Source organism: Miscanthus floridulus, chromosome 7 (genome assembly GCF_019320115.1).
Source record: "Miscanthus floridulus cultivar M001 chromosome 7, ASM1932011v1, whole genome shotgun sequence".
NCBI lineage: Eukaryota > Viridiplantae > Streptophyta > Magnoliopsida > Poales > Poaceae > Miscanthus > Miscanthus floridulus.
Window position 1 is genome coordinate 124,754,933 of NC_089586.1, and position 25,631 is coordinate 124,780,563.

The window sequence follows — 25,631 nt, forward strand, 5'->3', positions numbered from 1 at the left end:
TTGAGAAATGGAAAAAAGGTATACTGAGAGAAGAGAAAGATGTAATAGCTAGGAAGTGAGAATGACAATTATTTAGGATAAAAATTTAAATTCTATAAGGTCAAGTATCTTGGGACAGAGGGCGCGGTAAACATTGGTCATGAATAGTTGCACTGCATATACATATTCAATGTGTTTCAAAAGCAGAGGGCTAATACTCCCTTTATTCTAACTTATAAGACGTTTTGGCTTATCAAGATACATAGTTTTTGCTATATATAAATATACAATATATCTAAAAAAAATATCTTATAATTTGGAACGTAGGAGTACTATACACATGGTCGTAATAACGCAATGTTCGCTTGAGCTTATTCAGAATTACTTTTGAGCCATGAAACAATATTTTCCTCTCATGACATTTTAACATAATCATCAGCATAAGCCAAATTTCAACATCAACGAATAGGGTGGTAGCCCTAGTTGTCATGAGATATTGAAATATTTTTCAGTAGTGAAAAATTACTGCAGACTATGAGGACGTGGTAATTTTTTTTGGGGAAGGGGTAAAAGAAAATGTCAGTGTTTCGAGTAAACACCAACGAGTAAATTTGTGTTATTGCATGTCTGGTCCGGATGGTGTGCTAAAAAGACACAAGGTTTATACTGGTTCGGGCATAATGTCCCTACGTCCAGTTCATGGCTGCTGCTCGTGTTATTAGCACTGAAAAATTCGTAGTAGGGGTTACAAACAGGTGAGAGAGGGACATGTCCCAAGTCTCTGATGGAAGGGTCGAATGGGTGTTGAGAGCTTGGTTGCTGCTCAGCTATATGAGATATGACGCGTGATGTCTTGAATCGATCCCCTTAGTGGGGTTCCTTACCTTCCCTTTTATAGGCCAAAGGAGAGTAGGGATTACAGATGGAAGAAAAGAGAAAAAATAGAGGCAAAGGAGGTCCTTCAAAGATGCCGGGTCTTCCTTTTCCTCTATGCGGCCCCCGTTGATATGGCAGGCGGTGCCAGGGATAACTCCACGTCGGGTGCATGTTTCGCTGATCCTGATAGGGCCGCGCTGGGCGTCTGTCCGCTGATGATGCCATGTCCTGGCATTGTCAGCAAGTTGTCACGTCCCATCCCGCTCCGGCGGGCGGCGCGACGAACCAGGGTGCTGATCCGCGGCTATACAGGGAGCAGATGGCGTAGTGATCGTATGTCCGTTACTGTAGGTGACGCGAGTTTTCTCCTCAACCGTAGTGGTTGTCATGAGCTTCCGTCAGGATCCGTGCCCGAGGGCAGATGGCGGCGCCCACAACACTGTAAGATAAATGTCGGCGTCTACAACACTGTTTTGGCTCTGACATGCCTGGAAGGTCTCAAAGCGCCCTTCTTGTCATATCCTGACGGTACTTTCCTACAGGCGTGTAGGGTATGGTCCTCGGTGACTTGAGTGTCGTGCCTTATCAGCGCGCGTCGTTAGGAAGGAGTCGCGCGCAGACATTGGGCGAGGCGGAGCCATCCCTCGGGGGTCAGGCAAGACGGAGCCAGTCCTCAAACGTCAGGCGAGGCGAAGCCATCCTTCAGACGTCGGGCGAGGCGGAGCCAACCCTCGGGGGTCGGGCGAGGCGGAGCCAGCTCTCAGACGTCGGGCGAGGCAGAGCCAGCCCCCAGACGTCGGGCGAGGCGGAGCCACCTGGGGGTCGGCCTGAGGCGTTCCCAACCCCTGAGGGGTCGGACGATCGGACGAAACGGAGTCTGCGGCCTTGGCGGTTTGGACGAGACGGGGCCCACTGAGAAATGTAGTCGCGTTCTTGATCGCTACGATGAATTAGCGTTGATGGGTATCTACTTCTCTTCTTCGAGTACCCTACTATTGCTCCCCGATAGAAAAGTTGCTACTAACTAGTGCACATATTTTTTATAAATTTAGTTAAAATTAAAAAAGTTTGACTTGGATGCATCCCACGACGTACTTCTTTTGTGACGGAGCGAGTACACTCCTGCTTAAGGATGGCAACGGGGATATACCCGTCGGGTATCGCTGGAACGTTCTCTTCCCCGCTACGGAGAATTCATCCCGTCCCCATCCCCATTAACTGTCTCGGGTATAGATTCTTGCCCATCCCCATACCCGTCGGGTATCGGTCGGGTAACAGATACCCGACGGAACTGCATACCCGATAAACAAGGACACTTGGGGTCGCAGCTTTGCAATCGGAGACGTTTCTTCTTCACCCGGATATAAGTGTCGGAGTCTCGGAGATGCCGAGAAGAAGGAGCGAGGTTGCGAGGAGGACGAGCAAAGGTGGCAGAGAGACCAAACTAAGGAAGCGAGAGGCACGAGCGCTCGTGAGACATGCTTGCTTGTGCTGCTGGCGGAGATGGTGAAGAAAAATTGAACGAGGGTTCCTAGAATACACAAACTATATATATGACTGATCAGATTTGGACCAAAATACCTATGTTGAGTTTCTTGGGGCCTAATACTCGCATGACAGCTCAAATAGTCGGGTTCCCCAACGAGTAACGGGGACGGGTAAACAGGGGTACCCGCTATACCCGTCGGGTATGGATTCTTTTCCATTTAGATACCCGCGGGTAAAGATATGATCCCATCCCATCCCCTAATAGATCAAATATCCGTCGGGTATCGGACGTTGCCATCTTTACTCCTGGTACGTACAACGAGTACTTGCTAGTGGGTACGTTGATGTTTTGTTCGTATCCTTGTGCCGCAGCAGGCGGGGACAGCAGCAGCACCAGTAGGTGTGGTAGCTTTAGCATGCTTTCATGAAAATCTTTGGACGAGGCCCAAAATATTTTCGTTTCCTGTTGTCTCTATCTCGCTTTTTTAGTTTTCACTGCTGGTGCAGGATAGGCTTGCCCGGCGTCTGCAATATGTACAGTATGTTACTGCGACCTTTTGTAGAACAGCGGAGCTTATCATAGCCCCCACGTACTTGTTACACCAACACGTAGCCGGAGGACCCAAGTGTGGGGCTTGGCTATTGGCTCCACGAATCACCAATAATGGCCAAAGGACTACTAGTACGTGCACAGCAGTGGCAGTGGCAGTGGCAGTTGCAGTGCGTGAGAGATTGCTCGGATCATAGAGACAGTGGTCTCCGGTACCACCAGACATCATTGCTTTGAAATCTACTGATGTCTGATCTGTATATACATGGCTAGTTTCAAACTTTGTTATGTATGAATACGAGGAAATAACCAAGGAACGGGTTTAATTCTATGAATCTCAGCTCTCACTTCATTGCTTGTATTCTGAACTTCTCTGTGGAAAGCATCCCCTGTACTGTACGGTACCAAAAAACTATCATTGATTGCCTTGCCTTGCCTGATGAACTATCCCAAATTTTGTAAATCCCGAAAAACTAAAGTTGCTCATCATCCAGCAAACATCTCCCGATGTATGTATCTTGCATCGAGAGAGACATGCATGCAGACTTTGCAGATTGATCGAGAAAGCATGGTCCAAAAGGGAGATCAAACTGATCTGGAACAGAAATGAGCTCCCTAGAGGGAGTCAAGAAAGGCAGCCAACGAGTACTTAACACTGACATGTATGAGTATCCGTAACCTGATACTACGACTTCTTTTTTTGTGCGTGTAACCATGTTTGGTTACTACAGAAAAATTTTAGTCCCTGTCCCATCGGATGTTTGGACATATGCATGAAATATTAAATATAGATAAAAAAAAATAACTAATTGCACAGATTGTGGCTAATTTGTGAGACGAATTTTTTAAGCCTAATTAGTCCATGGTTTGACAATGTGGTGCTACAGTAAATATGTGCTAATGGCGGATTAATTAGGCTTAATAAATTTGTCTCGTAAATTAGTCTCCATCTATGTAATTAGTTTTATAATTAACTCATATTTAATTCTCCTAAATAGCATCCGAACGTCCGATGTGACATGGACTAAAATTTAGTCCATAGAACCAAACACGCCCTAAACCCATAAGCTTAGAGACAAGTTAAGTTGGGCGTGACCTCTTATCTTTTTCAGTGCAGTGCTAGTACAGAACAGTACTGCTTCTCGTCTTTACTTGCCCATTCTTTTTTGCGAACGGTCAATGCAAAAGCAAGGTAAGGGCCCGTTTGGTTTGGCACGGCTCTCACCAGCTCCGGTTCTACTACTGTAGTACGGAGCTAGAGAAGTTTAAAATCGTGGCTTCTCTGGTTCCTCTTCTTCCTAGTTCATTTTTTTTGTCTCGATTTCCGAAACGGCTTCTGCCACTCTTCCTAGTTCATCTACAGTGTCGTGAGACGAGGAGTCGGAGCCCCCAGAAGTTGCGCCAAAGAGGGCATAAATTTGCCACTCTTTGCATTGGGAGCTGCTTCCACTCTCATGTGTCATGGGCAATCGGGTCTGTTCGGCTGGTATTAAAGTCGGCTTAAGCTGTTTTGTTATGAGAGAAAAATACTATAGATTCTAGCTGATAAATCGGCTGATAAGTTCAAGCGAACATGTATATGCATCTACCTTTGTGCATACCGCAAGAATGGCAGTTGCATGCCCTATCTTAACTTCCTCCCATGCTAGCTGCCCATTCCATCTTGAGGAAACATTTTTTCCCCTGTACTCTTGGTGACATTTTGCATATATTTACGATGGCCTTTGCCTACTCTGTGAATGATTGGTGGTGACACGCATATTGCAGGGGCTGGGTTGGAGGCCGTCCTATTGTGAGTGTAGCGTAGTCTCCTATTCCTATGTGAAGAAGGGGTGGCCATAGCGCGGCTCGGAAAGACATTCTTGGGCCCTGTGTTGACGCCAATGATTCACGTACTTACTACAGTTGGTTAGTGAATTGTTGCCACATGTAACCTTGGTTATTAGTAGAACTACGTGCTAGCTTACTTCCTCCTACCATAAATAGGAATGCACCTAGGTTAATTTCTTCCAAGTTAACCTTTTTCTAACTGATCACCCATGTTCTAAACTTTATTTAGATTGCCATTATTAGTATATTCATTGTTCATTATGAATACTACATTTGTAATTGTAACTCTTTTTATCTAAGATAATGTGATTTTATTGGCACTGCTGGTTATTAAAGTTTCAAAAGCCTGACTTCATACAAACTTAGATAAGCTTACACTTGTGTCTATAGGAAGTATCTGGTGTGCCATTTGATATCATCGGCAAGATACTGTCCCAAATGTAAATGCACCTTTTTGCGATGTTGGAGAACCATTTGGCCTGTTTGCTGTTTGGTTTCTGGGCTGATAAGTCCGGCTGATGCTAGTTTATTATGAGACAAAAACACTGTTGGCTGGCTGATAAGCCCTAGCTAAAACCAATCAGTGAACAGGCTGATTAACAAATGATTCATACGCGGCAAAAATAAGCCACGAATCCCGAGGCGAGGCAAATGCATGCCTTGCTGCTTGGATAAAAGAACTGAACCGTGAATAGCAGAGGCCGCGATGGAGATGTTGCCGTTGCAGTTGCATGGGCACCAAGACCAATTTCACTGCCGCTGGCGACAAGGCAATCGATGTTAGGATCCGGTAGCAGGTAGCGTGGAATTATTCTTATTGATTTCAATCAGAACTTAACAATTATAATAAAATACTTTTCTTTCGCAACAAACCATGACCCACTGAATTTATCAGTCGAGAAAACAACAAACAGGCTGATCGGCGACTTTCACCTTCCGAGTGCTAGCTTTTGGCAGCCCAAGAGGCCAGACTACTACTCCAAGAGCAGTCGAACGCGCGCGACTTTCCGAGCGGCAAAGCATGTGCCAGACACTCAGGGCAGCGCTACGTTACGTCCTGGCCGAAAGAACAGTGCGCCTAGCGTAGCGGCCTAACAAGCCGTTTACTCTACGTTGTTACCACTGCATGCTGCCTGCATTAAAAGTAATGTAAAGCATCGTCCGTACGTTCTATCGGGGCTCTGCAGGCTGTGCTGTTTGTTGTACAATGATGAGGAGTAATATGCATGCCTTCCCATGGTTTCAATGTTTCATCAAGAGATGATCGTATTGCGGTTGGCATCAAGAGAGTATAAGCACAGCAGCGGGGGTGGGGGTGATGAACTGATGACCGACAAGAACTTCTGCTCACGAATGGGAAACAACCACAAATTTCAGCTTAACACCTCTTGGGAGGACCACAAGTAGACGAAGATGACGAGTGGGGCCCACCTGACAATGACAGGAGCTGTGGGACCTAGCTACCGGAGAGGGGGAGAGAGGAGCAAGGCAGGGGTAGCAAGGACATTTCACGTGCCCATTCTGACTGGACGTTAGCGTGTCGAGCTGGCGTGGCATTGCCAATGCGTAAATGTGGTAAATTTAAAAATAAAACTTCTTCCAGTAAAGTTGTAAGTGTCATCCTAAGAGTGATATTCAGACGAGCGTCAATCTTAATAATGGTAAAAATATAAATCTCCCTGTCTATAGCTGTGCTGGGTAGAGATTGCACATATTGTTCTGCAGCTGCAGTGAACTGCAGTGCGGCCGATCGATCGAGCCGAGCAGGCAACTAGCAAGCTTATGTGCAAACAAACTTTCGAAGTCGACACTTGTTTCTGTTGCCGACTGCCCTACTCCAACCAACTTTTTTCTCCGAGAGTCAACTGTTGTTGTCGCTAACCCTACAGCGAGAATTGAAAGGGCCGGCGATCCCACTGCTGCAATGCATGTGTCCTATTCCTATCCACGTCCACGGTCCACTAGCCACCCCTAAAGCCTGAACTCCGCCACTGTTGGTCACCATTGGCACCGGGCCCTGACGATGATTGCCGCGCCTTCGTCCTCCTCGGCACTGCACAGTGCCACTGGAGGACCATTCCGCTGCTGCTGTCGCCGTCTTAACAGCGCGGACACGGGGGGCACAAGCGTACCTACCGTCTCTGGTTGGTTCCCTTTACGTGCGCATCTTTATGGTTCGCATGCAGTCGCGCGCAGCGAAACATTCTGCGCCCGCCACTACCAGCTCGATACGACCGTGCTCGCTCGCTCGCAGCACGCCCGCGACTGCACTGCACGGGAGTAAAACCTAACGCAGCAGCGAGCTGAGCTGAGCTGCATGCGCGCCGCATTGAAACGAAACCAGAGGCGCCGGCGGTGCACAAACGAACGAGTAGTACATGGACGGATCACATTGGATCGGCAGTACAGTACCCGGCTGGCTGGCCATCGGCAGATCGACAGCGACGCGCGTTGCTGCCTGAATCCACGGACGGAGCAGCATTCGTCATTTCACTGCCCGGCGCCAGGCGACAGGCGCAGGCGTGGTGAAAACTGACACCCCTCTCTCTGCGTTCCTGCCTGCAAGCGTTTCGTTTCGTTTCTGCTGCCTGCGTGCAGGCGACAGTTACTGTAGCGATCGTCTTGCTTTCAGGTATTCGGAGAACGTAGTACGCGGCCGGCATGTGTGTGTCGCTGTTGATGCAGTTGTAGGTAGATGGAGGCTTGGAGTTGGCCTGGACTGCGCGCGAGATGTAGGGGGGGAAAAGCATATGGCGGCGTCCTAAGGCCCTGTTTGTTTCCGCGACACAGTATCGCGCTTTCGCGTTTGAGCGAACGGGGCTCGGAGGCTGCATTTTGCGAATCACGGGTCGTAGTTAAGTTTCGCGCGTTCCATGCCGTGGGCGATTCCCGGTCGCGCGTTGGTCGCGGGGGCGTTCGGCGGGATTATCTCGCTTTCCTCGCTCACTCGCAACGCGAACGCGGAATACGCGGAAACGCCTAAATGATTCGTCGAAGGATCGATCGATCGATCTGAGCTTTGGGGGCCCAGCCGCGGCCTCTTTTGCTCCTGCCGATTTGAACGGCAAGGGCAACCATCCAAATTCCGAAAGAGCAGCTCGGGAACGGGAATGGATGGTTGGTTGTATGATCCCTAGGAATCTTCACGGAGTGGGTGGGTAATCGGTAAAAGCTCGGTAAAGATACATAAGCAAAGCGCCAAAGCGACAGTCTTCGTCAGGGAAGCCTGGGTGGTCTCCTCTTCGCCAGCCCGGTTTGTGACGGCCCGTCTCGTCCCGTCTGAAAGACTATTGACTCCTCTACGTGGTCCGCGGCTATGTACGGGTGCCGGCGTGCAACACCTCATGATTAACGATTTTCCAGTCCCGGTGGCTGGAGGCCCGGAGCGGAGCAGGAAACTGGCGCACCCGTCCCGTCCCGACGATCGGCAGTTGGGTTGGAAAGAAACGCACGACGCGGCCCGAGGGCAGCGGCAGTTCTCCAGCGATCCGCAGGTCGGACGCGACGCGATCGGTACGCGCAAGGGCAGGAGGTGTCGTGTCGGCCGTCGGCCCCGATCCCGATCCCGATCCCGACCCGCCCGGCCACCCTGTTTCGAAATTTCGATGCAACGCACCAGCGCAGCGCCCGTAGCACGGAAGTCGTTGTTCCCTTTGTTTCCTCCCGCCCGCTGCTCCCGCAGGCGACGACGACCGATGCTGGGCTGATGGACTGCGAGTCCACCGCCATGCGGCCATCATCACTCCATTGCCGAACCTCCCTGCCCAAACCAACCGACACCACGTCCACGGCTTGGGTTGTCCGTCCATCGCCGCCGTTGCGCGCCTCGAGAAGATGTCCTGCTGCATCGGCCGCTGTAAGGGAGGACAAAATTTCACTAACCGAATTATAATTGAAAAAGTAAGTTAACCAAAATATGTATTACAGTACAGTAGTGCTAGTGTCCGGACATTCGGACGAACGATCGCGCCTACACTCCGTTTTGTTGCCGCCTGGTGCCTTTCGGAAAGGAAGCGGCCGCTTGATCGAACCGATCAAGGACAAGGAGGAGCCCTTTTACCACTCACACAAATGCAGGGTAAGACTGGCTCCAACAAAGCTACCCAAACCCAAATATAAGTCTCGCACAGTGCTTTACCTATCACATTACCGCCTCCAACGGATCACCCATTCATACGACTCATTTTGAATACCGGCGCAAAGGAAACGCAAAAACGCGTCCCCTCTCTCCTCGCTACGCAAAAGCCGCCCGCTCGCCCGGCCGCGCCTCCCCTTCCTCCCATCGCTCGGTAGCGCGCAGGCGGCGGGTCGGATCTCGGCCGCGTGCTCGCCCCGGATGGCCGCGCGCCGGAGTTGGGGGCGGAGCACGCCCGCCCGCCCGCGCCCGTAGCCTGGAGCGCCGCTCGCCCACCCGGCCGCACCCGGAGCCTGGAGCATCGCCTCGCCCCGCGTCTGGAGCGCCGCCCCACTCTTGCACCCGCCCGCCAGAGCCCGGCCACTGTGCCCGCCTGCCGGAGACTCCTCTTCTTCCTTCCCGCGTCGAGCGCCGCCACTGCCCCCACTGTCCGCCATGGAAGGCACCTGGCGGCCGACGCGAGTGGTGGAGAAGAGCTCGATTTGGGGACGGGAAAGCTCGATTCGGAGGCGGGGAAGCTCGATTCGGGCGCCGGGAGGCTCGATTTGGGCTCCTGCGAGCTGGAGAAGAAGGCCGGCGGAGGTCAGCATGCTCGTGAAGGCCAGCGTGCTCTACTTTTGCATACGCTGTTGGAGGAGACCGGTTCTAGGTGCCGGACTCTAGATACTGTGCGTGACCTAAATCGGTGAATGGGTCTCGATTTGGGTACTCGTCGTTGGAGAGAGTCTAAGTTCTACGTTTTTGCGTGTGCCTTCGCCAACAGGTCACAGCCAAGGAAAATCCAAAACGATCTCTGTACACGCATGCAAAGTTTCATATTTTTCTTTCCCTCAACGAGCAAGGGTTCAAATCTGGGCCTCGTTTAGATTGTGAAAAAATTTCAAACTGATGAATAGTATTATTTTCGTCTTATTTGGCAAATATTGTCCAATCGTGGATCAACTAGGTTGAAAAGATTCATCTCGTGATTTCCAACTAAACTGTGTAATTAGTTATTTTTTTACCTACATTTAATACTCCATGCAAGCGGCTAAAAATTGATGTGATAGAGAGAGAGTGAAAAAACTTGGAATTTGGATGGGATCTAAACAAGGCCCTGGAGGTCGAGCTGTGGTGATCGTGGGCGACGCAATGACACATCGGGTGCGCTTGATTCGGATCCATCTTCTTATCACTCCTCATTTTTTTATTTGGTTCGTGAAATAGAATGAATTAATCCATCACCATCTCATTCCTCGCAAACTAATAATTAGTATAAGCACAAGGAATGGGTTGATTTCATCAAAATTCATGTAATGAACTTATGATGCATTATCTCATGAAGCATGTGATGACTCCACTAATCAAACACACCATCATTTCTCACCCCAGCACAAAGTAGTGCAAGCAAATTATTCTGACGGTAGCTTTACAGTGGGGCCCATCAAATCTTGACGCTTGCTCCCATATGCCAGCGCGCCGTGGTCAGCGCCACACGTTAAGAGGCTCCGTAAGAGTATAATAACACGTTGTAAGCTGGCTAAATATTGAGATAGATAAGAGAAGGAGGAGAGAGAGGAGAAGTGGGCTATAACCTTACAGTCATTTTGGGTACATAAACTAAGAAACTCTGTGAGAGAGACAAGTGGGCCATGTATTAACAGTGAAGAGCTAACTATTAAATGGGCGAGCTAAGAGAATGCTGCAAAGAACCTTACAGCCAATAAACCGGTTATATTATTAGCGTTGCTCTAAGCAGGTGTCAGATTGTTGGGAAGTATGATGATTTTTCTCTTTTCACACAAGTGGGCGCATGCACGTCTCGTCTCAGAAAGCTCTCTTTGCAAACAAAGAGGCTCAAACGGAGCTAGATGACGCCAAACCAGGTGCTCACCGAATACGTCGAACTCGGAACTCCTCGTTAGGATGAGAGTTCGCAGATCGGCTCCACGACCTTCAAATCGAGCAAATCAGCGGGTGCTCATATGCACCGACCCATCGGTAGTTCGGCACCGTGCGGCGCCACCGCCAGAATGCTCTGCTCATGGGCCAAAATTAATGTTGGGCCGTCTACTTTTGACCAATGTCACCTATGTGATCACTTGATGGGCAATTTTAGTAGAAGAAAAATATTTGCTGACGTCATATTTGACTAAGTGACTTTGAGATGAACCGGTAAGAAAGGAACGTGCAAGGCTTATATTTTGCGTGAAAACTTGTGACCACTACCGTGAGGGGTTATTAGCTGGTACGCTCCCCGGGGTTAAAAATGTCTTTTTTGCTTCTTCTTTTTTGCCTCATTTGCAAATTCTATAAAAAAAATTTTTGGGAAAAGTAAAACAATTTTTTTGAGGGGGCTAAATTTCAACCTGTCTCACTACTGGAGGCCACGGCTTTGCCGAGTGTTTTTACACTCGGCAAAGAGCCCTTTGCACTCGGCAAAGGCTTTGCCGAGTGTAGCACTCGGCAAAGTCCGCTCGGCAAAATTTTTCTCGGCAAAGGGTCTTTGCCGAGTGTTTTTTATTCGGGCACTCGGCAAAATAAAAAAAAAATTGCCGAGTGCTTGGGGCGGCACTCGGCAAAATATTTTCGGCCGTTGCGGCGCCGGCCGTTAACGGTTATTTTGCCGAGTGCCCGACCCAGCACTCGATAAATTTTTTTTAAAAAAAATTACTTTGCCGAGTGCCCCAGCCAGGCACTCGGCAAAGTTTTTTTTTATTTTTTTTAAAAAAGTACTTTGCCGAGCGCCCCTGCCCAGGCACTTGTCAAAGTTTTTTTTATTTTTTTTAAATAATTTCTTTGCCGAGCGCCCCTGTTTAGGCACTCGGCAAAGAATTTCTGATTTTTTTTAAAAAAAAATACTTTGCCGAGTGCCGCGGCAAGGCACTTGGCAAATAAATTATATATATATATATATTTGAAAAATCTTATCTTTGCTGAGTGCCTTGCCCATGGCACTCGACAAAGACCCCGAGAATTACAATTTTTTTTACATTCTATTGTAATCACATCTATATCACCAACATGCATTATATATCACAAGCACACACATATTTAATAAATCCATCAAAAATCCATCACAAATGCACCAAAGTTCAACACCACAAGTTTATTATTACAAGTTCAACATCACAAAGTTCAACATCCCTACTGCGGCGACGGAGACTGCAGGTGTGGCCCCCCGGACTACGGTGAAGGATGGGACTGCAGCGTAGGGTTGACGCGATCAGCCGCCGGTGATACGGTAGACGGAGGCTGCACAAAAGAGAAGAGATTGCATGTGTTAGACTCAAAATTGAAAATTTTGGCAGCACCTTCCCTGCACGGGGAGGTTTCCAACCTGCAAGAAACAACGGCACGAAGGCCGACAATCACAACGGCACGAAGGCCGACAATCCCAACGGCACGAACGCATTAAACTTTTATACTCATAGGAGTGAAGTGTCAAACCGGAGCTGGAGCCGGCAACTGCACTTGGACACCCGATGCTTGCCCGATGGTTTGCATGATCTGATACATGTTCGCCATCTGCTTCTTCGTGGCCTCCAGCTCTGCGGTCAGGTGCGCTTGCGTCTCCCTTGTCTCTACCAGCTCGGCCTACAGTGTTTCAATCACATGTTTCAGTATTGCAAATCTGATCAATGTGTGTAACGTTCAATGTATGACGAGTGAAACCAGAATTACCTAAAGTTCGTCGACCCGTGACAGTGTTGAAGTAGGCCGTGCATGTATGGGAAGGCTTCTGGCCGTGCTCCATGCCCTCACGTCGGAGAGAGAGGGTGCAAAGCTCAAGGAGTCGGCGCCGTCTGCAATCCACAACCGCCCGTGCTTCCTACCTTGCCCCAGCCTCACGATCACCTCTGTCTCAAGGGGCTCAGTGCTTAGATTGTGATTTGAGCCACGGAGCGCCCTAACCACCTCCGCGTAGTCTCTGACCTTAGCGTGGACGCTCGGGTCAGAGTAAGCCTGGGTAGTGGCATTCGGGTTGAAGACGACACCAGATTTCACCAGGCCCATGTGGGACACAACCCATGCCCCAAACTCCAACACCGACATGTCCGGGTGTGCCACCTCCTGCAAGAAAGACAGCAAGATGATTAGAAATCAGGCAAAATTGAGCGTTAGAATAGATAAATGACATCTCGTACAAGTGCCCGCTTGAATGCAGGGAGGTTGCGGCTGCCTTGGTGGTGAGTTGGACCGATCCTCAGTGCCCGCTTCCGCTTGCCTTGCTCGTGCTTTGCGATGTACGCCGGGTCAAGGTACCTGTCCACGATCCTCGACCATGCTGATCTATGCGACATGCACCACGAGGCCGGCACCTGCACATCATCAAGTGTTTGACATATAAGAAGATCAATTCTGGACCTACTAAATCTCAAAACGAATCAATATTATTCACTTACCTGAAGGTACTGCTCCTTGGTCAGTGCCACCTTTCTTGCGACGGTTTTGTTGAGGGGCTCTTTCTTGATGGACCTGTAGTAGTCGACGTGGGCCTAGAGTCGCGCCTCATGAATCATGTCGCCGACGTACTTCTTACAGGCTCTATGCACCATCTGATCTGCCAGGGTCTCTCGACCTTCTTCGGCCTTGAAGTACCTCTGCATACAAACACGATGTATCCGTTCATTATTTCAATAAAAGACTTAACCAATGGAGGAGATGTATTGAGCTATGTTGTGAGACACTTACCCAAAAGTCCGTCAAAACCCGCTCCTGCTTGTTGTCCTGCTCATCATTCGAGCCGAGCTTGTACCTGTCCCACGACCAGGCCGGCTCCCACCTCCCCTCTTTCAAGTCCACAAGGCCGAGGAAGTGTTTCTTGCACAGACATCCCAGGACGATAGCGGGGGTGCGTGGGGGGTCAAGAGCACCCGACAGAACTAGCCAGCCCCTACATAAGTGATTAAGAAAAATTATCAGTTTCTCTTTTGATTTTCAACGTATCATATGAAGTACTAGTGATAACATCTATAGTTACTTACCTTCTTTCCACAAGACGAACCAGTGGGCGTCGGTCAGGAAGTAGAACCGGAGGAAGGCTTGTGGGACCTCGCAGGTAGGGAGCCGACTGAGCAGAACTGTCCTCCATCTGCTGAGTTCCCTTGTCCCCCGATGGAGTGTTTGTGGTCATGCCCATGGCCGCCACGTGGTCCTCTAGGGTAGGAGATGGGTCCTTTGGCTAGTTGAGAGCCGGGGGAGGAGGCGGGTCCCTCCTAGGGTGACCCAGCCCCTCCCCCTCCCCCTCTCCCTCCCCCTCCCCATGCTAGGGCGACCCGGGCCTGCTCTCGCCGCTGGAGGCAAAGATGTCCCCTCGCCTCCATCAGGAGGGCGTAGCCTCTGGTACATCGAGAGCACCTGCCTCGGTGAACAGTTGCCCACCATCTTTGTTCTGTCACCTACAATGTACAAAGAATGAACAACAAGCGTTAGTACATACATGTCAAATAGTTCAAAATGAATAAACATAACAAAATTTAATAAAAACATAGTATTACATGGTTTAGGAATAATCTTCATGATTGGGGTCATAGGTCTCATCATCACTGTCAAAATTGTTCAAATGGGCAACACTATCCGAAGGTTCTGTGTCTTCTTCATTGTCTTTGCCTAAATGGAATCGCTCAAGCATTTGAATGTCCTTCGGATTTAGCACTACATCTCCAGGGTCCTCGTTATCAACCATTTCATTGTCTACTTCCATGGCGGTCGTCACACCGGGTAAGACTATCTCAAAGCTCCCTTGTAGCCCATCTGCTTGATAGAACTCTCCATCATATGTGTTTGTGTCGAAGGTGTAATCTTCATCGTTTGGAACAGGTAGTTTACCGTGCGTAGATACCTGGTGCACAATAGACCAACCCTTAAGATGGTCTTTGTCTTGGCATGCTTATGGCGTATGATACACCTGCATGGCCTGTTGAGCCACAATATAGACATCTTTTCCTTTATAGACGAAATTATGCCTAATCTCGACTAGCCCAAGATGAGGGGTTCGTCTCGTTCATCCAGGATCAAACCAGTGGCACTTGAATATGACAGGAGTAAGAGGTACCCAGCCCTCATATTCAAGTTCATAGATCTCCTCAATTATTCCGTAGTATTCGACGCCATTAGTGCCCGGCGTAAAAACTTGGCTGTTGGTGGTTTTCCGACCGGGCCGAGTCTACTTGTGTCTTGACGTGTGGAAGCGATATCCGTTCACGTCATAACCGGTATATGACTTCACCCTTAACTTGAAGCCATTTGCAACCTGTCTCAACTCATCACTCATGGACGCATTGGTTTACGTCTGCAAGCTCAAGCATGATACATCGTTATACTATTGGAACGTACGAGCTACTAAGGAATATCGACGAACGTACGACCTTTTGTTTGAACCAAGAAATGAAATCAGGCCTCCCAGCTCCCGCACCCTCTAAAAGAAGGGTATCATGTTCGTGTGGGGTAGGATTCCTTGATTGATGCCACTCTTGACAAACAAATTCCCTATACCAAAGAGAATCAATGGGGTTCGATACAGAATAGTGACGTCGTATTGAAACAAGTTCGTTGAGAACTTACTTAATGAATGGCGCAACCTCGACAAGGTTGGTGAACACATATAGCGTGATTCTGCGCCACTCTTCTGGATCCAATCTCTTTAGGGTCAATCCACTTGTGCTGCCTAGTTGGCATTTGAAAAGGCTAAGGGTCGATTCAACTTTGCCAGCATTGTAACGAGGGGGTGGATTATGCTTGCTAGGAAGGTTCGGCCTGTAGTAGGATGTCGTGAAGTTTGCAACCTCCTCCTGAATGCTTGCCTCTGCAATGGAAGCCTCAATTCTAGCTTTATTTGTACATTTCTTGCGAAGAGTCTTTAGACATCGCTCGGTTAGATAGCACCAATGGGCCTGCATGGGCCCCCCAACCGTGCCTCAGTCGGGAGGTGCACAATCAGATGCTGCATCGGCAAGAAGAAGCCAGGTGGAAAGATCTTCTCAAGCTCATAGACCAACTCAGGTGCCATAGTTTCCAATTCTGTAATGACGGTCGAAGATAGCTCCTTGGCACAAAGCTGGTGAAAGAAGTAGCTCAACTTTGCCAGCACTAGCCAGACTTGCTCAGGGACATAGCCTCGAAGCATCGATGGAAGTATCCGCTCAATCCATATGTGGTAGTCATGACTCTTCATCCTATTGACTCACAGAGTCTCTAAGTTTACTCCCCTACTCAGATTCGCTGCATACCCATTAGGGTACATTAAATTCTTGATCCATCGAAGTACTTCCCTCCTTTGATCGATTTTCAAGACATAGGGGGACCTAGGCCTTCTCCACTGCTTTCCTATTGCAGGAGGCCGCATCTCTAGGTTTGGCCTATCGCATAACATTGTCAGGTCCACTCTAGTTTTAGGGTTGTCCTTAGACTTGTTAGTGTCCATGAGCGTTGCCCAAAGTGCCTCGGTGATATTCTTTTCAATGTGCATGACATCAATGTTATGGGGTAGTAGGAGGTCATCGAAATAGGGGAGCCTCGTCAAGCCGGACTTATGAGTCCACATATGTTGCTCACCATATCCCATGAAACCACCATTTTCGTTGGGCACAAGAGCATCTATCTGAGCACAAACCTTGGCCCCCGTCCTTAAGCGCGGTCTAGGGTCCGTCACTTTGACACCTTTCGTAAAGCTCTTGATGTCTTCTCTGAATGGATGGTCAAGAGGGAGGAATTGACGATGTTTGTCGAACGACGAATACTTGCCACCCTTCTTCAACCATATGAACCTCACAGCTTCCTTGCATATTGGGCATGGGAACTTCCCCTAAACACACCAGGCGCACATTAACCTGTATGCTAGGAAGTCGTGCAGGGAGTAGTGGTACAAGATGTGCATTTTGAAGCTAGTCTTCGTAGCTCGGTCGTATGTCCACACCCCTTTGACCCAAGCATCGATCAACTCATCTATCACAGGCTCCATGAAGACACCCATATTACTCCCTGGGTGTCTAGGGATTATCAATGATAGGAACATGGTATGCCGTTGAAAGGAGACGCCGGGGGGGGGGGAGATTCAGGGGGATGACGAACACGGGCAAACATGTGTATGGTGCAGCCATCATGCCATATGGATTGAACCCATCTGTTGCCAGCGCGACATGTACATTACGAGCCTCCTCTACTTTGAGAGGATGTCGTGAATTGAAGTACTTCCATGCATCAGCATCGGATGGATGTACCATCTTCTTAGGATTGTACCATGTGCTATTTTTATGCCATGTCATATGTTTCGCGGATTCCTCGATCATGAATAGCCGTTGGAGCCTCGGTAGAAATGAAAGGTGTCGTAGGACTCTCATGGGGATCTTAAGTTGCCTCTTCTGGCCATCGCCTGAGTCTACCTCCACGTACCTGGAGGATTTACACTTCGAACAGTACTTTGCATCCGCGTGTTCTTTCCTAAATAGGATGCACCCCTTCGGACACTCATGTATCTTGTCATACAACATCTTAAGTGCAAGAAGGAGCTTCTCTGACTCGTACAAGTTCTTTAGCATAATGTGTGTCTTTGGTAGCATATCGCTCCACACGGCCACCATCTTGTCGAGGTCTTCTCGACTTAGGTTTAACTCAGCCTTCAACCCCATTACGCAACCAATGGCATCTAGCTAAGAAACATTAGTATGATCGTGAAGGGGTCTCTGTGCCGAGTCCAACATTAGGTAGAAGGCATCTGCGGTAGCCTCCATCTCCTCCTTGTCACGTCCTTCAGCAAACTGAGCTTGGTGCGTGTCATCTAGCATGTCTGCTACCCTAGCATCATCATCGAAAGCCTCGAGCCATGGTCTCACCACCTCCTCCCTAATACGATCAGCTTCACCATGGTGGATCCACCGATGGTAGCCCGAAGTAAATCCAAACTTCACAATATGTTTACCCATGGTTAACCTATCTTTCCTTCTTCTGTTGTCATAACCGCTGCACGGACAAACCACTAGAGAATGGCCTCCATCACTCTTGCCAAATGCATGCTGTAAGAATTCTTCGACCTTGACTATAAATAGCAAGTCGTAATCGTGCTCGTCTCTCTGGAGTGTGTACATCCACTCACGGTTCTACATCCTTTAACAGACATATCAACACATATGAGTCACCATCAATTGCATCTATGCGGTGTCCCTACTCTCTAATAGGTGAGGATAGGTCATAATCCCACCCACGGATCCGTAGATGAGGTTAGTTTCCATGCTCTGCTCCTATCTGAGACGGAATTTCGACAGCATCTCCCCGCTGTTCTCCCGATACACGTCCTGCAAGGGAGAGTGTGTATCCGGAGAACAATAGGGGGGTGATGCCGAAACACCATCTTGGACCGGAGTGGACCATGGAAACTAACCCATCTACGTATCCGCGGGCTGTCCAAAAAACGTGGACAATCCAAAACAGAAACGCTCACAGATATACAAAGACCTGCATAACTCTAACCGTATCTCTTTCGGACGAGAGACGCCTAACTGGGATCAGTGACCTGAGACCATGATACGGATAGAGGGGTTATACCTAGGGTGCCGGTGAGGTCTGGCTAGCAGGGCTGTGGCAAGTCGGTGCAGTGGTGCCGCGACGCGGTGCAGGCAGACCCGCAACTCTAACGAAGACAATCAGGGTCACCGAGGTCCCTCCGCTGGGGCCTCCTCCTACATAAAAAGGCAATACATTAGTGACAATTGAAAATTTCGGCAGAACCTCCCCTGCACGGGGAGGTTTCAAAAAACTGCAAAAAAGATCGGCACGAAGGCCAACATCCACAAACAACTGCTCGATGGTCGAAAACCACATACAACAACTATTACTACTAACAAGGGCTCGATGGCCGACATCCATTGCACGATTTGAATAGAAAGGGAAGGGCGAACCTAGTGTGCTCGTCGACGGTGGGCGGAGTCGGGAGCGGGGCACCGAGGGCACGGCACCGCCGCTAACGAGGCGTGGACAGCGGCCGGGGCTCCTCCTCCCTTCTCCTCTCCACCTCCCTTCTCCTTCTTCCTCCTCCCTTCTCTCCTCCCTCCCTTCTTCCTTCTTCCTTCTTCCTCCTCCTCTTCTCCCCTTCCCTTCTCTCCCTCCTCCCCTGCTCCTCCTACCTCCCCTGCTCCTACGGGCGGTGTGGCCAGGGAAGGGACGGCCGGGACACGGTCGCCGTTGCCGAAAATAGCCAGCTGGCACCAGCCAGCCACCTCTGGGTGGCCGAGGCAAGGGGCCAGGCCGCAGGGAGCTACCGGGGCGGGGCACGGCCGGCGATGGGGGTGGGTGCGGCGGGCGCGATCGGCAATGGGCGCGGTCGCGAGCGAGGCCGGCGGAGGGCACGGCAGCGGCAGGGGTGGGCGCGGCGGCGGTTGGGTTGGGCGCTGGGGAGCGGGCGGGTGGCTGGGGGCGTGAGTTAGGGTTGGGCCGCGCGGGGGTTGGGCCGGTGGGCTTTTAGTGCCCAGTTTTTTCGGCAAAGCCCACTTTGCCGAGTGCCCCCCATGGCACTCGGTAAAATAATTTTTTTTTATTTTGGGCCCAAATTTTTTTCTGGGGCCTTGTGACAGTATTTCAAACTCTATTTTAAAATTTAGGGCAATTTTGACTTTTTTGATATATTTCATTAGTTTATTTCGTTTCGTCGATTTTTTCGGGATATTTTAAATTTGAATTGCAGGTACATGGAATAATGGACTTTGGTCATCCAAAAATTGATACTCATGATATTTATGGTATGTTTAGGCCGTATCCAGGAACTCACATGAAATCTCGAGCATCTCGTTGACGTAACATGTCGAGGTACTTGCCAAAAATATGATTTTAAATTATATAAAATGCAAACGAAGTCTGAAAATCACAAAACTTGTCGAGGCGTTGTGTTATCGCATGTGGAGGCTGTGGTAAAAAATTGAGAAGGTTTCGAATAAGTTGTGACGTCGGATGCCAAAAACCCAGCTGTGGAGGCTATGGAGATGTCTGGGTTTTTGGCATCCGACGTCACAACTTGCTCGAAACCTTCTCAATTTTTATCATAACCTCCACATGCAATAACACGATGCCTCGAAAAGTTTCATGATTTTCGGACTTCGTTTGCATTTTATATAATTTAAAATCACATTTCTGGCAAGTACCTCGACATGTTACGTCAACGAGATGCTCGAGATTTCATGTGAGTTCCTGGATACGACCTAAACATACCATAAATATCATGAGTATCAATTTTTGGATGACCAAAGTCCATTATTCCTTGTACCTACAGTTCAAATTTAAAATATCCTGAAAAATTCGACGAAACAAAATAAACTAATGAAATATATCAAAAAGTCAAAATTGCCCCAAATTTTAAAATAGAGTTTGAAATACTGTCACAAGGCCCCAGAAAAAAATTTGGGCCCAAAATAAAAAAAAATTTACCGAGTGCCATGGGGGCACTCGGCAAAGTGGGCTTTGCCGAGTGCCGGCCCAGGAGGCACTCGGCCAAATATGATTTTCAAAAATAAAAAAATTTATCGAGTGCCTGGCGCTGGCACTCGACAAAATAAGTTTTAAAACATTAAAAAAAAAATTTGCCGAGTGTAAATATGTTTCTAAAAAATAATAAAAAAATTGCCAAGTGCCTAGGTGTGGCTCTCGGCAAAATAAGTTTTAAAAAATAAAAAAAAAATCCCGAGTGCCTATCTGTGGCACTCGGCAATTTTTTTTTAAAAAAAATTACCGAGTGCCATGGGCTGGCACTCGGCAAAATATGTTTTTAAAAAATAAAAAAAATTGCTAAGTGCCTGGGGCTGACACTCGGCAAAATAAGTTTTTAAAAATAAAAAAAAATTTGCCGAGTGCCAGCCGTTAGGCACTCGACAAAATCTGACGGCTGGTGGCCGCCGTCACGGGCCGGCCACCTTTTGCCGAGTGCCGCGGCACTCGGCAAAGCCCAATTTTGCTGAGAGCCAGGCTTTACTGAGTGCCTGGCACTCGGCAAAGCCACCTTTGTCGAGTGCTTTATTTTGCCGAGTGCGGCACTCGGCAAAATATTGATTTGTGGAGTGCCATGATAAAAAGCACTCGGCAAAGTCTCAGGCATTCGACAAAGTCTAGTTTTTCAGTGGTGTCTCTCGATATTTTTTTAGAGACAACATTCAAATATTCCAACCGTCTCTAAAAAAGATTTCTTTAACAGTGATTCTACATTAAACAACACATATCACACTATCACATGGGCACATCTCACATATACATGAACCTAAGAATACTAATAATTTCCATGAGCGAGAGCTGCGACACACCCGTAGACTCAGAGGATTTAATTCATCTCAATTTTTTTGTCTTTGATGGTGTAAAGCAGCCCAGTATCAGATCCCACATGCCCTTCTTCACTTTGTGGCATCTTTTGCTTTGGGGAAGAATTTGACAGCTGAAAACGATGGAAGATGCCTGAAAACACTTGTTATTAAACTGCACGAGCAGAGAATGCTGGGAGCCACTCATGAGGTCCTCTTTATAGAGGTTCCACGATAGGTCCGTGGCCTAAAGGTTATTATATATGAGGGTTTAGGAAAAGAAATGGAAAACCATAAAACGGTTTACCCACTAAAGTCATGGTACAGTGTTTTTCTCTCATAACAAATCAGCCTGGCTTATCAGCTATGGTACAGTGTTTTTCTCTCACAACAAATCAGCGAACGGTATTTTTCGTCCTGGGTTTTCAACAAGCAAACTAAATAAACTAGTCCGCGCATACGAGCACAATAAACTAATAATAATGGTGGCTCGGCCAGGTGCCTCACTTGCCACGAGTCCATGCCTTACAGCGACGTCAGTCCAAGTGTGTTTTTTTTGAGGGAAGTGAGTCCAAGCTGCTTAGCTGCTGCTACGCCCTTAATCTTTTGGAGAAATTGGCTGGCGGACACCCACAGTGGTGGTCGTTTGCTGGTAGACACTCAAAGTTGAGCTATATGCTAGAAGACACTCTGGTTTGTTGTAATTATGCCAGAGGACACCGCGGGCCGGTTTCCACCGGTTGAGGAGAGAGAAAAATTCAGTTTGGACATCCGGTGCCCCTGAGCCACGTTTGGGTCAACCGACCCGAGCCTGGTCTGGTTAACCGGCTTGTCTTCATGGCCTCCGCCGACCAGTGCAAGCAGAGGCCGCTCACGCCCGCCGCCTAGGCCGAGCAGGAGCACCGCAAGCGCGTGCTCCGCGAGCTCAGCTCCCTCATCTCCGGTGCCGCGGCCGCGCCCGAGGAGGAGGTCACCGACAGCGAGTGGTTCTTCCTCGTCTCCATGACGCAGTCGTTTCTCAACGGGACGGAACTCCCCGGGCAGGCGCTCTTCGCCAGCCAGCCCACCTGGATCGCCTCTGGCCTCTCCTCCGCGCTGTGCGAGCGCGCGCGCTAGGCCTACAACTTCGGCCTCCGCACCATGGTCTGCTTCCCCGTCGGCACCGGGGTGCTCGAGCTCGGCTCCACCGACGTCAGGTTCTAGACCGCCAAGAGCATGGCGAAGATCCGCTCGCTCTTTGGGGGCGGAGCAGGGGGTGGCTCATGGCCGCCCGTGCAGCCTCAGGCACCGTCGCAGCAGCAGCCCGCGGCCGGAGTCGACCTGGCGGAGACGGACCCCTCCGTGCTATGGCTCGCCAACACGCCGGTCATGGACATCAAGGATTCCTTGTCGCATCCGTCGCCGAGATCTCCGTCTCTAAGCCGCTGTCGCCGCCTCCGCCACAGATCCATTTTGAGAACGCGAGCACGAGCACGAGCACGCTCACGGAGAACCCTAGTCCATCCGTGCACGGGCCGCCACCCCCGCCGGTGCCGGCCGCTGCACCGCAGCTGCAGCACCAGCACCAGAATCAGGCTCACCAGGGCCCGTTCCGCCGGGAGCTCAGTTTCTTTGACTTTGCGTCGAACCCTTCTTCCTTGGCGGCGACCCCATCGTTATTCAAGCCCGAGTCCGGCGAGATCCTCAGCTTCGGCGCCGATAGCAACGCCCGGAGGAACCCGTCGTTGGCACCTCCCGCGGCCACCGCCAGCCTCACCACCGCTCCCGGGAGCCTCTTCTCGCAGCACACGGCGACCATGACACAGGCCGCCGCTGCGAACGATGCGAAGAACAACAATAAGCGTTCAATGGAGGCCACCTCCCAGGCGAGTAACACCAACCACCACCGACGACGAACGAGGGCATGCTGTCCTTCTCGTCGGCGCCCACTATGCGGCCGTCGATGGGCACGGGCGCGCCGGCCAAGTCGGAGTCCGACCACTCGGACCTGGACGCGTCTGTGCGCGAGGTGGAGAGCAGTCGCGTCGTGGCGCCGCCACCGGAGGCGGAGAAGCGGCCGCGAAAGCGCGGGCGGAAGCCGACGAACGGGCGCGAGGAGCCGCTGAACCACGTGGAGGCGGAGCGGCAGCGGCGAGAGAAGCTGAACCAGTGCTTCTACGCGCTGCGCGCCATGGTGCCCAACGTGTCCAAGATGGACAAGGCGTCGTTGCTCGGCGAGGCCATCTCCTACATCAACGAGCTCCGCGGCAAGCTGACGTCGCTGGAGTCCGATAAGGAGACGCTGCAGGCCCAGGTCAAGGCGCTCAAGAAGGAGCGCGACGGCGGACACGACGGCGGGCCACGCTGCCACGCGGTGGAGATCGACGCCAAGATCCTGGGTCTGGAGGCCATGATCCGCGTGTAGTGCCACAAGCGCAACCACCTGTCGGCGCGGCTGATGACGGCGCTCCGCGAGCTGGACCTGGACGTCTACCACGCCAGCTCAGGGGTCTACCACGCCAGCTAGACATGGACGTTAACCAGACCAGGCTCGGGTCGGTATTCGCTAGTCCAACCAGACCCAAACGTGGCTCAGGGGCACCGGATGTCCAAACTGAAATTTTCTCTCTCCTCAACCGGTGGAAACTGGCCCGCGGTGTCCTCTGGCATAATTACAACAAACCAGAGTGTCTTCTAGCATACAGCTCCACTTTGAGTGTCCGCCAGCGAACGACAACCACTTCCCCTAATCTTTTTCCCGATCAATTATTGAAACCCAAGCCCATGTGGCCATGTGACTAGCTTCTTCCTTAAACTAATGCAATTATTGAACCACAGCAGAGTAACCCGCATCGACCTCGACAACATATACTACTACTAGTACTGTAGGGTTCATCCACTCAAACATCCAGCTTCTAATCTCGTCCAGTGACCAAGACAGAGGTTCGTTGCTGGCCAGTGCGTGAGAAGAAATCAAAACGATCCATGGAGTCTGACAAGGTGCAAATGATAGAGTCATCCTTGGTGGCGCCGCGAGAGGCGACGCCGACAAAAGGGCTCTGGCTCTCTCCCATCGACCTCGCGGCCACCGCAGGCCACATCCCACTAGTCTTCTTCTACAGTCCCGGCGCTGCCTTTTCCAACGTGGCCAGGCTCAAGGAGGCGATGGCCAGGGCCTTGGTGGCCTTCTACCCTCTGGCCGGCCGCCTTGGCGTCGAGGAGGATGGCAGGCTAGAGATCAGCTGCAACGGCGAGGGCGCTCTCTTTGTTGTTTCTCGCTGTTACCTCGCAGCTCAAGACATTGACTTCTCCAAGCCGTCACCGCAGCTAAGGAGGATGTTTGTCCCTCGCATCGAGCCCTTGTCCCTCATACTCGCCGTTCAGGTAACTGATGATATATTTGAGCTTCAACGCTTTCTCGCGTACGTACGTGTAGTACAACTCCTGCCATCTCATTGCATCATCACTCATCAGGTGACTTTCCTCAAGTGTGGAAGAGTGGTGTTAGGAGTGGCCGTCCATGATTCCGCTGTGGACGGCATGAGCACGTTCCACTTCGTGCAGGCATGGTCGGCCTTCGCCAAGGACGGCGACGGTGCTGCCATAGAGCTCCCCATCCACGACCGCGCTCTTCTCCATGCACGGTCCCCGCCTGTGGTCCACCCGGACGCGCTCTCCGTGTTGTACCCCAGGGTCGCCTTGTGTGAGCCGTCGGGACGACCAAACGCCGTCGAGGTGTTTCCCATCTCCAGGGACCAGCTGGTCACCCTAAAGCCTCTGCGGCGGGGCAAGCACCTTCTGCTCCGTGAGCGCCCTGGTGTGGCAGTGCGCGGCCGTCGCGCGGCGGCTTCCCCCCGACGCCGTCGCACGCCTCACCTTCCCGGTCAACATCCGATGGCGAGGGGTGAGGCCGCCGCTCCCGGCCCGCTACTTCGGCAAAGCGTTGGTCGAGCTGTGCACAGCCGGCGCGGCACGTGAGATCGCCTCGGAGGCGCTGGCATCTGTTGCCTGCCGCGTCAGCCGCGCCCTCGCGAGGCTGGACGACGACGGCGAGCTGGTGCGGTCTGCGATCGATTATCTCGAGCTGTTCCAGACGGGCAGCCGGCCGGTGAGGGGCAGCATGCTGGAGACGGAGCTTCGGGTAATCAGCTGGCTCAACCTGCCGGCGTACGACGCGGATTTCGGCTGCGGGCGTCCGCGGTGGATGTCACGGGCGGAGTCCGTCCGCGGCGGGTTCGTGATTATCATGAACGATGGGTCCCAAGAGCACGACGCCGTCCGCGTCGTCATGTGCATGGAGGCTGCAAACATCAACGAGTTCGGGCTGCTGCTTTACGCCAGCATTGCAAACCACGCATCAAAGCTCTAGCCAGCTACCCGCTTCATGCTATGCTACCTGTGGTTAGTAGCAGGTAGCAGCGCACACACGCAGGGGCTGCGAGCATGCTTATAATGGTTTCAGTAAGTACCTTTTGTCAGCGACGACCGTTGCTTTCACAGGCATGGTTAATGGTCTCAATAATCTTTTATCAGTGTGACA

The 25,631-nt window shown here is 50.7% G+C and overlaps 2 pseudogenes; both read left to right on the forward strand.

Annotated features, from left to right (window-relative positions):
- The first annotated feature begins 21,949 nt into the window (after positions 1 to 21,949).
- On the forward strand, positions 21,950 to 23,676 carry LOC136466197 (transcription factor MYC2-like; annotated as a pseudogene).
- A 371-nt stretch (positions 23,677 to 24,047) lies between these two features.
- On the forward strand, positions 24,048 to 25,631 carry LOC136464610 (hydroxycinnamoyltransferase 4-like; annotated as a pseudogene).